The 12,692-nt window shown below is 37.3% G+C and overlaps 1 protein-coding gene and 1 long non-coding RNA gene across 13 annotated transcripts in view; both read left to right on the top strand.

Moving 5' to 3' along the window:
• RAPGEF2 (Rap guanine nucleotide exchange factor 2) overlaps nt 1-12,692 on the top strand; it is a 237,367-nt gene that overhangs the window by 23,430 nt on the left and 201,245 nt on the right. The gene's annotated exons all lie outside the window — the stretch shown is intronic.
• On the top strand, nt 1,161-6,769 carry LOC118658951. The gene is made up of 2 exons (XR_004968407.1): nt 1,161-5,166; nt 5,256-6,769. It is a non-coding gene; the product is annotated as an uncharacterized LOC118658951 (long non-coding RNA).

Raw genomic sequence — 12,692 nt, 5'->3', positions numbered from 1 at the left:
GTGTGTGTGTGTGTGTGTGTGTGTGTGTGTGTGTGTGTGTGTGACCATTACAGAGTGTTCACAGCTACAGCGAATATCCTTTACATATGTAATCTGGTAAATTTCTGTTGGGCCAAAGGGTGCTTGAATCTCTAAATTCAATAATTATTGTAGTAGTGGTTTGCACTACTTCCAGCACTGTCTTAGGAATTTAAAAAAAAATCAAGTTGCAATTAAGTTGGATGCAACTTTTTCAAAAGTCACATATTAAAGCAGAGTAAATTTTTAAGTGTAAAATTCTATGTGTAGTCACAGCTGCCACCCCAGTCAGTACAAAGACATTTCTTTGTAGTCTGTCCCCTCTGATAGCCCTGCCTCAGGCAACCGTTGATGTGATTTCTGGTCTTATAGTTTTGCCTTTTCCAGAATGTCTTTTCACATCAAGTCATACATATAGTGTGCATCCTTTTGTGTACCTGTCACTTACAAACCATGGTATACTTGTCAACAACACTAAGAAGTAAATATTGGAACAATACCATTTACTAAACTAGAGACTTTATTTGCATCTTACCAGTCTTCCCACTAATGTCTTTTTCCTGCTCAGGATACAATCCAGGCTACCACATTGCATGTAGCATTTTGAAAAATTTGTTTGTCTGTTTGTTTTTTTCTTGAGTTGTGAGAGTTCTTTATGTATTCTGGACACAAGTCCTTTATCTGATTGAATGCCACTTCGTAACTTGAATGTTTCTATACAAAATTTTTATTTGTAGCAGAATCATTACTTATTCTAATGTTTGGCTAAATGCAAATATATATATATATATATAATATATATATATATTATAGACATATATATATATTTAATGTTGATTTAATTCACATAACATTAGAGGTATGTAGCTTCTCCACTTATATAACAAATGGATATGTTCTAAAAATTGTGAAAAAACTTGTATTTTCAGATTCTACTATAATTTATAGATATGTACTCAGAAAAATATTTTCTTTTTTAATCCTTATTCAAAGATATGATTTTTCACTGATGAAAGAGAGAGAGGGAGAGGGAGATAGAGAGGGAGAGGGAGAGAAAAACATTGATCAGTTGCCTCCTGTAGGTGTTCCAACTGGGGATTGACCCCCCAACCTAGGTATGTACCCCCCCCCCTCAACCTAGGTATGTGCCCTGACCTGGAATTGAACCCACATTCTTTTGGTGCACAGGACAACACTCCAACCAACGGATCCACACCAGTCAGGGCAGAAAAAATATTTTCTTATTGCTGAAATATTACCTATGTGATGTGTGAATCATTTTTTGACAAACATTGGATGTAGCCACATAGGAAAGCCTTTCAGGGTCTAGGAAGTGGCCTAAGAACCTTTTGCATTGAAGCAGATGGTTTCTTAATTTTTTTTTTCTTTTACAGTGAACCTCACTGCAGAAATTTTTGTACTTTACCAGATATCAGTAAACAGTCACTGCTTCTATGAGTCCTTATCATAGGACTTAATTAATTGGACAAATGTATACAAGGGTCTCCTGTGTACCACTCACTATTTTAGGCATTGAGATACAGTTATGAACAACAAGTCCTTGCTTAGTCCATGGAGCTTACGTTCTAGTGAGGGGTAGCACACAAACAAGAAAATAAATAGCTTGTTAGATGTTGATAAATATTATAGAAAAATATTAAGTTGAGACAGGCCCTGTTTGGAAGGCTCACGGATAATGAAGTGGTACTTGAGGGATTGAATGAAGCGACGGAGCCAGCTTTGTGGCGAACAGAGGAGAAAACGTCACAGACTGTCTAGGTGGGTCTGTCTGGGCTTGGCTGGAGCAGTTAGGTAGTGGCAGATGGAAGGTGTTGATACCAGAGGGTTAGCAGGAGAGGCCCAATTAAGGAGGGACTTTGGCACTTATTCTGAGTGTGCTGGGGAACCATTGGAAGGATTTGCGTAGAGGCGTGGTAAGATCACTCTAATGAGAACAGTCAGTGGAGGGGAGAGGGGAGAGGCAGGGAGGCTGATCAGGACGGCTAATGTAGTCAGCTCTGTGTGACAGCAGGTGGTGGGAGGGGAAAACAGTCACATGTTGGATATATCATAAAAGTAGAGCAGACAAGATATGCTAGCTATAGCTATGAAAGATAGAAGACTCGGGGATGACTTCATGGTTTCTGGAAGGATGAGGATGATATGTTTTGGAGAAGAGGATTTTGGGAAGATCAGGCTCCATTAAACAGGGATGGTGGGTTGGTGCTGGTGGTGAGAGTGAGAAGTTCAGTTTCAGAACAAGGAGAGTTTGGGATGCCTGTTTGTCATCAAGTAAGGAGTTTGGAGCTCACGGGGCTAGAGATTTAAGGCTACGGTGCTTTTTTTAAAAAAATATATATTTTATTGATTTCTTACAGAGAGGAAGAGAGAGAGATAGAGAGTTAGAAACATTGATGAGAGAGAAACATCGATCAGCTGCCTCCTGCATACTCCCCACTGGGGATGTGCCCGCAACCAAGGCACATGCCCCTTGACCGGAATCGAACCTGAGACCCTCCAGTCCGCAGGCCAACGCTCTATCCACTGAGCCAAACCGGCTTTGGCATACGGTGCTTTTTCATTCACACCTGACATCTCTTTATCATGAGAAGTATTTCTTTACTTTAGTGACATGAGTGCCCAGGACAGAGCTTCACATGCAGGAGATGTTTAATCAGTATTTGTGGAATAAACCTGCAGTGGAAATCTCAATATTGTTTTCTGTCATGACGTATTTTACTCTAATCGTGTTTGGTGTTTGATGTGTGTATTATTTTCTTTCAAATAAACTTTAATAAAATGTGACTTTATGAGTAGTAATGAGAAGGTTTGATCACCCTTTGTAAGCAGTAATTTCGGGAAATATGTAGACATTAGAAAACAGAGCATGCTGCTGAACTGGAGCAATTGACACTGCCCCTCATAACCTCTGTTCCTGACCATCATCAGCCCTGCTGTCCTCAGTGGTCATTAATAGCCATTACTTTCTAATGCTCACACTGTATGGGAAGTTACATTTATGTGCATCGTAGGTTATTTTTAATCAGAAAAAGGGTGTTGGTAGTAACTGGATTTGGCTTTTGAAACTTACTTTGGCTTAACTTTACTGGGTTTAAGAAACTCACTGTATTCATCTATTCAGGCTGCCATAACAAGGTAACTTAGACTGAATGGCTTAAACAATGGGAGTTTATTTTCTCACAGTTCTGGAGGCTAGAAGTTTAAGATCAAGGTTCTGACTGACTCAGTTTCTGGCGAGGGCTCACTTCCTGGCTTGCCGAAGGCCACCTTCCTGTTGTTCTCACAAGGGCTTTCCTCTGTAAAAATACAGAGAGAACGGGAGAGAGCTCTGGTGTCTCTCCCTCATTTATAAGGATACCTATTCCATTGGACCAGGGTCCTACCCTCATGACCTCATCTAACCTTGATTGGCTCCTAATGGCTCCATCTTCACATATGACAGTGGGAGTTAGGGCTTCCCCATATGAAAGGTTTTGTTTGTAGCATTTATCATTATAGCATCTTTAATTACTGGGATTATTTTGCATTTCTACTGAGTGTGACTTTAAGAAAGAACACATCTCTAGGTATTTATAGCCAAGGAATCATTCTAGGTAATGAAAGTGTGTTTGTGAAAAATAAATGAAAGAATAATACAAAGATTTAAGTTTACTGAGAAGGGTAATTTAAATTTCTGAAATGCCTACATTTCATGTAGAATATTTAAATACATGTAACTTATTTACCTACAAAGCACAAAGAAAAGCAACAATACATGTAAAAAATGTTTCTTCATCCTGGTGGAATGATTTAGTGACTTAACAAATTGTTCATTTGTAATTAGAATTCAAATAATGTGCTAGGGTTCTTAAATTCTTTTCTTAAGTAGGGTAAATGTGCCCACATATAGATTTAATTGCATTATTAATTTGTTTAACATTTTCATGGTGTAGTCGACTTTTGCACAGACTGAATTACTAATTAGTGGAACCTTAATGAATATCGTTTAATTTTACCACATAATGTGGCCTGTGACATCATTCGTGAGCTTTCCCCAGGGAGGGATTGGACTAAGAGGCATCTCCATGGAGATGTTACATCTGTGTCTGCTTCATCTGACCCTGACACTCCTGAAGGGACCTGTGATCGGGAATAGATGGAGACAGACACACACACACACATACACACACACACATGCACACACACACATCTAAAAGCATTGATATAGAATTCCCTTCTTTTTGATAAGAAGTGGAAAAGGATAGCATTCAGATTTTTGTGTCTCCATGTTACCCAGCAAAAATAACCAAGACTGTGATACAGATAGTTTGGTTATAGTTTTCACTGCCACACTGCATAAAATTTTATCTCCTTTCAGCTTTTGAAATTTAGGCAGGTATGGGTAAAAGTAAGTTCAAACTTTAGCACACAGGATAAGCCTTGTCAAAATTTCACTTTGTTCAAATAAACAGACTTCAGTATACCACTAACTGCGCTCCTTCCTGTGTGGCGAGTTAGTTAACTTGACATTTGGGACAGCAGTTGCCAACCTTTCAGACCTCATGGACCACCGGGGCTTGCGGGCCACTGGTTGGCAACTGTTGATTTGGGAATTATTGTAGAAAGATTCATATGCAGGAACGGTGTTGGGGGAATTCTCCCCCTCCCCAGCCCTATTGTTTTTTGAAATGATGAAAACAAAAAAATTTTGAATTTATATTTTCAGTTTGGCCAATTGAAAGGATCAAGAAAACGCAGTGTAATAATTGTACAGCATATCTTTGTCTACATACTGTTTCACTGTTTGGCGTGTAAAACTGACCTCTGAGACCCTTTGAGCCAAAAATAACAGGACCGGGGCTTCAGCCCTGTGGTCCTAGATTAGAGTTAGTCCATGCCCACTGAAAGGACACCCAACATAGCTGCCACCTGAAGGGGATTTCCAGACAGGAATGAATTGAAATATGGGAGAAGAAGTCACTTTTCCACGAAATAGGGTCTCAAGCAATTCGGTGCATCTGGCTGAGTAACATTCTGAGTGAATGTGGGACCTGCATCATGGGCCGTAACTGTGAAAATTCACACTCCTGCACCCCAGAGACGCGCTGTCACACGCCAGCTACTCTGAGCACTCCACTGGGCTGCGAGGTGCATTGGGGAACACAGGTGAGTAAGACACGTGCAGGGAATTCCCAGTGCAGTGAGGGCGGTGCCCATCTGAGGAGCATTCATCCGAGGTGCATTGGGGAACACAGGTGAGTAAGACACGTGCAGGGAATTCCCAGTGCAGTGAGGGCGGTGCCCATCTGAGGAGCATTCATCCAGCGTCGCGAAGTGCCTGATGAGGTGGTGTGGGAAAGAGTGAGAGCAGCTGCAATGTGCAGGTGTCAAATGATAGACTCCATAGCTGTTTCTAGTGAAAGGATCATGGTTCCCAAGCAGCCTCTCCTCTACACTTTCTTCCATCTCATTTCATGTTATAATTATTCTTAGGGCTTTGAGCAGAGCATCCTACACAGTTTAAAGCAGGCATTTAGAGCAGAGAATAAAAGAAAGGAGATTCCAAGACATTTTGAGCAGTGTTTCCTGTGCTGTCATATATACCCAAAGTATACAGAACACTAGTCTATTTCTTAAAGGCTATTTTGGTAATTTTGGATATTAAGCTCAAAAGCAATCTTTTGTTAACGAGGATTTGTTAAAAGATTTTTTTTTGTGTGTTCAATATTAGCAAGTGGACAGTGGACAAAGCAGGCAGTTTTTGCTTTTTGTTTTTGGTAAGGGACGGACAACTTTGCATCCTACTGATTAAAGAGAAAATACCTAAGTAAATGTCTGTCCTAAAAATAGATTCCTTCAGGTTTTTTGGTTTTGTCACACCAGGGGTGGAGTCATTAAACAGGAAGAAGGAAATCCAGTAAACAGGAATTGCGTGCTGAGATATTTTTTTGGAAGAGAAATGGAGGCCCATGCCCTGAGAATGTCAGCGGAATGTTTCACCATTATGCGTACCTTTTTAAGAATGTTGGACTGAAGAGCATGCCAGTGGTCTTTTCTTTCATTACCACTGTGGATGATGAATGACCTTCACCCGGACTGCATGTTGTGCTTAAAGATTTGAAAAGTGAATCTAATTGTATTTTCACAGATTAATACATTGTGGTGGTTAGCCTCAATGTTTTCAATGCTTTATACTCTAAGGATTTTTTTTTTCATGTTAGGTAAAGATCATTTTAGTATAACTTAGACTATTTTGGTATAGCCATGTGTTTTTACTGTGTGTGTGTGTGTTTTCAAGAAATTGGGAAGATATTTATTTCTTTACAATATTAAGTTAGTTTCAGGTGTACAATATAGTGACTAGATATGTATCCAGGTATTATATTGAAAAGCACAACCCCTTTCTGGAAATCCAGCAGGTAAACAGCAAATAAACCTCAACGTACCTTCCTCTTTTAGAGCAGTTGCTTTTGGAAGCTATATATTAATTCCATAACATTATTATTTCTTAAAATATTTTGTGGGGGTGTTTCCTTTGTAATGCCAAGTGTTCAGTTGTGCAGTGACAGCTTTAAGTGTTATAAATGTCAGAGGATTCAGGCTTTTCCCATTATGGGGGGATGGATGTGAGGAAAGGGTTTCAGTGATAATTCTCTAGTCTACCAAGGAGTAGAAAACAAAGTCAAGGAGACTAGCATGTTATTTAGCAGGTGGGTGCTGGGAGGAGATAATTTAACACTGATAATGCCAATTTAATGTCTGATCTTACAAGCAGTGATGTTGAATCTATTTTGAACCTCATTTTTTCCCTAGAAATACATATTAAAAAAAGAAATACAAACATTCTAGAACCGAGTCTAAAACAATGTAAGTGAAGGAAAGCCTTCCTTCTGTATACCACCATCCCAAAGGCTCTAATAAGATTTTTGTACACTTGGAAACAAAGTTTTATCATCCTACCAGTATGTTGAGATTTAAAAAAAATAATTTAAGCAAGTGGAGTCATTTTATACATGTAGTTCTTGCCTTTTACATATTCCTGTGAGGGGATCCGAGGTCAGCCTCTTTCTGTTCAGAGGATGCACAGTATTCCTGGGCTTCATTGTCATTGATCTCAGTTGTTCCCTATGGGTGGACATTCATGGTAGTTTTGGATTCCATGTCCCTTTACAAATAGAACTGTGGTGAATATCATTAAATGTGTGTGTATGTGTGTGTATGTGTGTTTTTGGATTTTTTTTTGTGTGTGAATAGATATATAGATTAGATTACTGGCAGTAGAATTACCAAGTCTCTCTGTCTCTCTGTCTCTCTCTCTCTCTCTCTCTATATATATATATATGTATGTATATATATATAAAATATATATACATATATATACATATATAAATATATATATTTAACATTTTGACAGATATTGGCAAATGGTTCATTGAAAAGTTGTGCCAATTTATATTTTCACCACCAGTGTATAAAAATCCATGCCAGTGATAGCTTTCATTACATTTTTACAATTTTGCCAATCTGAGAAATGAAAAATTGTGTTCAGAGAACAATTCTTTGATTCTGAGTGAGGTTGAACATATTTTCATATGTTTACTGGCTAGTGTTGAAGGGTAATTTTAGCCAGTTTTACCTACATAGCAATAAGACATGCTTGGTATTAAGTGGCGACAGACTCCACTAAGAGGGGACCCTGAGAGCCCAGCACCTCTGTAACATAAGTGCTCATCTCAGCGCATCAGTGTTGTCTGGGGCATGTGTACAGAGCGGAAGAATTCCCAGTACTTTCTGAGTATATATGACCAAATGTCCTTCCATGTTGTGTACATCTAAGATGATAGGAGTAGCAACTTTATAGCAAAGATTATTATCTAGGACACTTGGAAAAGACAGAATTTGGATGTTTATTTTTTCTTTTTTGACTTTGAAAGTAAAAAAGAGGTATCTTAATGCCACTCAGAATATTAAAAATCATGGTAATATTTTGTTTTATTTTTTCCTTTTTTTGTTATCCGAAGTTAATGAATTTATAGCTTTGACAAACTGAGAAACATTTTTCTCATATATAATAAGTCCAGACTGATTTCTTGCAAAACCAGTAAACAATTTATTTGCAGTATTTGAACATGAATTATAGGATGGAAAAATTCTACGGGTACATTGGCAAGTGGATGGCACCAGATGATCAAATATTTCATTTCTGTGTCTACATTTCATAAGTCAGTTTCACACAACAGCTGCTATGGAGGAGGGGTTGATTTGCCAGAATACGTCATAGTTTATTTTATGTTATTTAAAAAAAAACACACAGAAAATAATATGAAATGCATTTAGGCACAAAAGGTTCAAGCAAGCAAGTTTATTGCTACAAAGTAAAAAAGATCACTTAAAACATAGAGTTCTAAAAAGAGCCCTCTTTTCATGTTTCAGTGTTTTAAATTATAGAAAGCAATGGTTAATTTTTAAAGTCTTGTAGCTTATAAGCACTAACAGCTAATATCAAGCATTTATTGGATCCTTTCTGTGTAAAACATTTTACCTACATTATGTAAAGAACATATTATCCCATTTTTCAAAAGAGGCTTTGGAAGTGCAGTGGCTTGTCAGTGCCGATGCCGATGGTAAGGGGTAGAGCTGGTGTTGGAATTCAGGGACTTTGGTTCTGGAACTTGTACTCCTAAGCACTGTGTTAGATTGCATCCACGTAATCAAGACGAATGCATGTGATTTCCTGTTTATTTTAAAACGTTAAAAATAATCTTCCCTGGGTACTTTTCAAGGATTAAGGAGACATTTATTCTTTCTACAATAAATAACCATTTATTTTAATTTTGTTGATGAAAAATATATTTGTGCTACTCTTGGTTCATATCTTAATCTTCCCTTGTTGGAGTCTCAAAAGTTATGTGAGAACACTCACTGTAAATGGAAACCTGTAAAAGTGAGAGACATAGAAATACATGCTTGGATTGTTTCTTTTCTCCATCTTCTGGCATACTCATAGAAAATATATTCTTATGCACAAAATATTCCGCTGGGCCCATACGAATTGATTAGTAAAAGAAGGATTTGTAAAAACCAGGTGATATAATAGTTTATCTCTACTGAGGACTTGGATTAAATTTTACAGATTTTTTACACCTATAAGGATATACATATAATGCTCTAGATAAGAGCTTTTATCAAATGTTATATACTTTAAAGTTGATATTTGATGGGGAGTGAGTTGTATGGAGTATGTATTGCTGGCCTTTTTTTGTTTTTCTTTAGATGGGCAGGGTACTTTTGGGGAAGTGTTTTCTCTGACTCTGAACAAAGGCCTCCTTTTTTGACAGACCATGCTGTTGCCATGGAGACCTTAGGTTCTATAAATGTAGCTTCCAGTAACAGACAAGGATATGACATTGGGTTGTGTCTGTGTGTATGCTGTGACAGCACAGTGAAGCCTATATGTGTATGGTCAGTTTGTTCACCAAAGTTATTTTTTACAGTAGTCAGAAGCCCGTTTGTCTTTTTGCAATCTCCTTTTTTCATATTCTTTCGTGTGTGTGTGTGTGTGTGTGTGTGTGTATCTGACATAGAGACAATGGAACAGTATAGAGAAAAACCCGTTTTTCCTTCTCTAGTCTCATACTCCTTGCTCTTACCCAGTACCAATCACTGTTGAAAATTTGGTGGATGTCCTTGCAATCTGATTTTATTCTTTTATTCTGTGTGTCTTCATAAACCATAGTTTTGTGTTTTAAAAGTTCATTTAAATCCTATAATGCTTCTTACATCATTCTGCAACTTGCCTTTTTCTCAGCCATATTTTCTGAGGTCTCTTCATGTTGATGTATACAGTGGAGCCTTGACTTACAAGTATCCCAACTAACGAGTTTTTTGAGATACCAGCTGTCTCTCGGCTGATTTTTTGCATTGAGTTGATAGAGTAATTTGAGTTAACGAGCTCCTTAACGAGCTCGGTCTCCGAACGAATTAAACTCGTAAGTCAAGGCCCCACTGTATTGGGTTTGTTTATTTTAGTTGGTATATAGCAGTGGTCGGCAAACTCATTAGTCAACAGAGCAAAATATCAACAGTGCAACGATTGAAATTTCCTTTGAGAGCCAAATTTTTTAAACTTAAACTATATAGGTAGGTACATTGTTATTAACTTAATTAGGGTACTCCTAAGCTGACCTTTGCTAAAATCGTCCTCAATCTGAGGGGTCGACCTCAGCGAATGTACCCCCACTTCTTCTAACGCCACTTCTTCAAAATAGACTCGCCCAGGCCGAAAACCGACTTCTGCGCATGGGCCACGAAGTTTCAATCGCCCCCGCCCGCACGTGGTATTTTGTGGAAGAGCCACACTCAAGAGGCCAAAGAGCCCCATGTGGTTCACGAGCCACGGTTTGCCGACCACTGGTATATAGCATTCCATTGTATCACAGTTAATCTAGTCCCTTAGTAATGGATGTTTAGAATGTTACTCGTATTTCTGTGTAATGCCTCAATTTCATTTCTTTCTGTCTTTTCCATGTCATTGAGTATAGGAACTCAAATACTTGTTTTGGCAGAAGCTCAGTCATAAGCTATCTTTATTTTGTTCTCTTATTCTTTCCAGTGGTCTCAGTTCATTTTATTAATAATAAAAGTATTTTAGGTATCCTTTAATCATTCCTTCTCTCCAGATATTCAACCTATGGAAGTTGAACTGCGACACATATTACTCAGGTACTTGTAGCCTGGTCAGGTTCCAGGATGTCTTGATTATCTTTTCAAGTTATAGGTATACAGTTTTCAGAAGATTACAAGTAACAACATAGTGATTGCAAGAAACTGCTTGTCACATCTTGGTAGGTCTAGGATTTATAGAGAAAGCAAAGCTATAAGCTCTCAAATACTTTTGATCAAGTTTCACTGATGGTTTTACTTATTACACAACTTGCTTTCATATTTTTTATTTCCTTATTATCACAATACTGTTCAGAAAGTACTGCTGAGGACTCAGTGTTTGCCCAGTGTTTACAATTGTCAAAAATACAGGCTGTATATAGATCAGTGCTTGTCTGATAGAAGTACAGTGCAAGCCACGCATGTAATTTTAAATTTTCTAGTAGCCACATAAAAAAAAAAGTAAAATGAAACAGGTGTAATAAGTTTTATGTCACAAATTATTATATTGCTTACTGAATTGGAAAAATCAGAGAATTACTTATTTGATGTTGAAAAATAGCCTTTCAATCACATTTACATTTAATAGTACTTACACAGATAGATTTTATTGAATTCTAGGACTATCCTTTATCTTTAAGGTAGGTAGTTAGGTGAGATTCAGAACAGAAGAATAGATGTTGAAAATTATCAGTGCTAGTTCCTTATATTTATTTCCAGGAAAGCTTTTATTTTGAATTAGGAAGTGTTGTGACCTCTTAATAAAGAGATAGTCAAAATATCAGATGATTTGCTAATTTTGGAGGTTGCATATAATGTTGTTTCAAATGATTTTTCCTTATTTTCATTTTGTCTCTAAATACTTTGAAGAACTTAACACATATGGTGGTTCATATTTTCTAACCACCTGTGAAATGCCCACTCTTTTCATTGAAAATGTAATTTCACTGTGATTTTTTATGGTTTTCTTATAAACCACTCTTAGGTTTGACTGTATGTAGGCACTGGGTGCAGGAGGCAATCTGGATTTCATATTACATTTTCTCAGAAGGAAAATGTACATCTTTCTGCTTATTGGTTATGTTCTGGTGGGACTTTGACAAACAGGCCCAGAAGAAATAAAAGTAAACCTAATTTGTAAGAATAGATTGTTTTATGTTATGCAAATTCTCTTTATAGTATATTCTGTGAAATGTTGACATTTTACAAAATGTTTATTACTATGTCTCTTGAAAAGATAGTCGTGTGGTCAAATTATTTTTTGGATCCAAATTAAACTTGGATTAAACAAATTTATTTACTACAGCATTTTTGGAGGCCTTGATTTTTAAATCTGCATCATGCCTGAAATATCTATCCACTGAGTAAGAAGTAAAATTGGCCCTTAAACTGTACTGTGGACACTTTAAAATAGCAAATTTAGTTAAATTTTCAGTTTTAGTTTTTCTTTTTCTTCTTTGTCCTCCTGTTCCCTATTCATACCTCCTTCTACTTTTTTTTTTTTTAAAAATAAGAGACTATTACATGTAAATGATGAAAAAAACTAAAGAATTATCCTGTTTTATTTTCCTAAATAGATAATTTCTTTTTTTCCCCCTCCAAAATTTTTATTTTTTTAATTTTTTTTAATTTTTTTTTTTTTTATTGCTTAAAGTATTACAAAAAGTATTACATATGTCTCCTTTTTTTTCCCCCCCCCCCGCCCTTGACAATCCCCTGGCCTCCCCTACCCCCCAGTGTCTTATGTCCATTGGTTATGCTTATATGAATGCATACAAGTCCTTTGGTTGATCTCTTACCCACCCCCCTCCTGCCCTCCCACCCTCCCCGGCCTTCCTGCTGTAGTTTGACAGTCTGTTCGAGGCAGCTCTGCCTCTGTATCTATTTTTGTTCATAAGTTTATAATGGTCTTTATTATCCAGAAATGAGTGACATCATGTGGTATTTTTCCTTCATTGACTGGCTTATTTCACTTAGCATAATGCTCTCCAGTTCCATCCATGCTGTTGCAA

The sequence above is a fragment of the Myotis myotis genome, unplaced genomic scaffold (genome assembly GCF_014108235.1).
Source record: "Myotis myotis isolate mMyoMyo1 unplaced genomic scaffold, mMyoMyo1.p scaffold_m19_p_6, whole genome shotgun sequence".
NCBI lineage: Eukaryota > Metazoa > Chordata > Mammalia > Chiroptera > Vespertilionidae > Myotis > Myotis myotis.
This window is presented reverse-complemented; position numbering and strand designations above follow the sequence as displayed.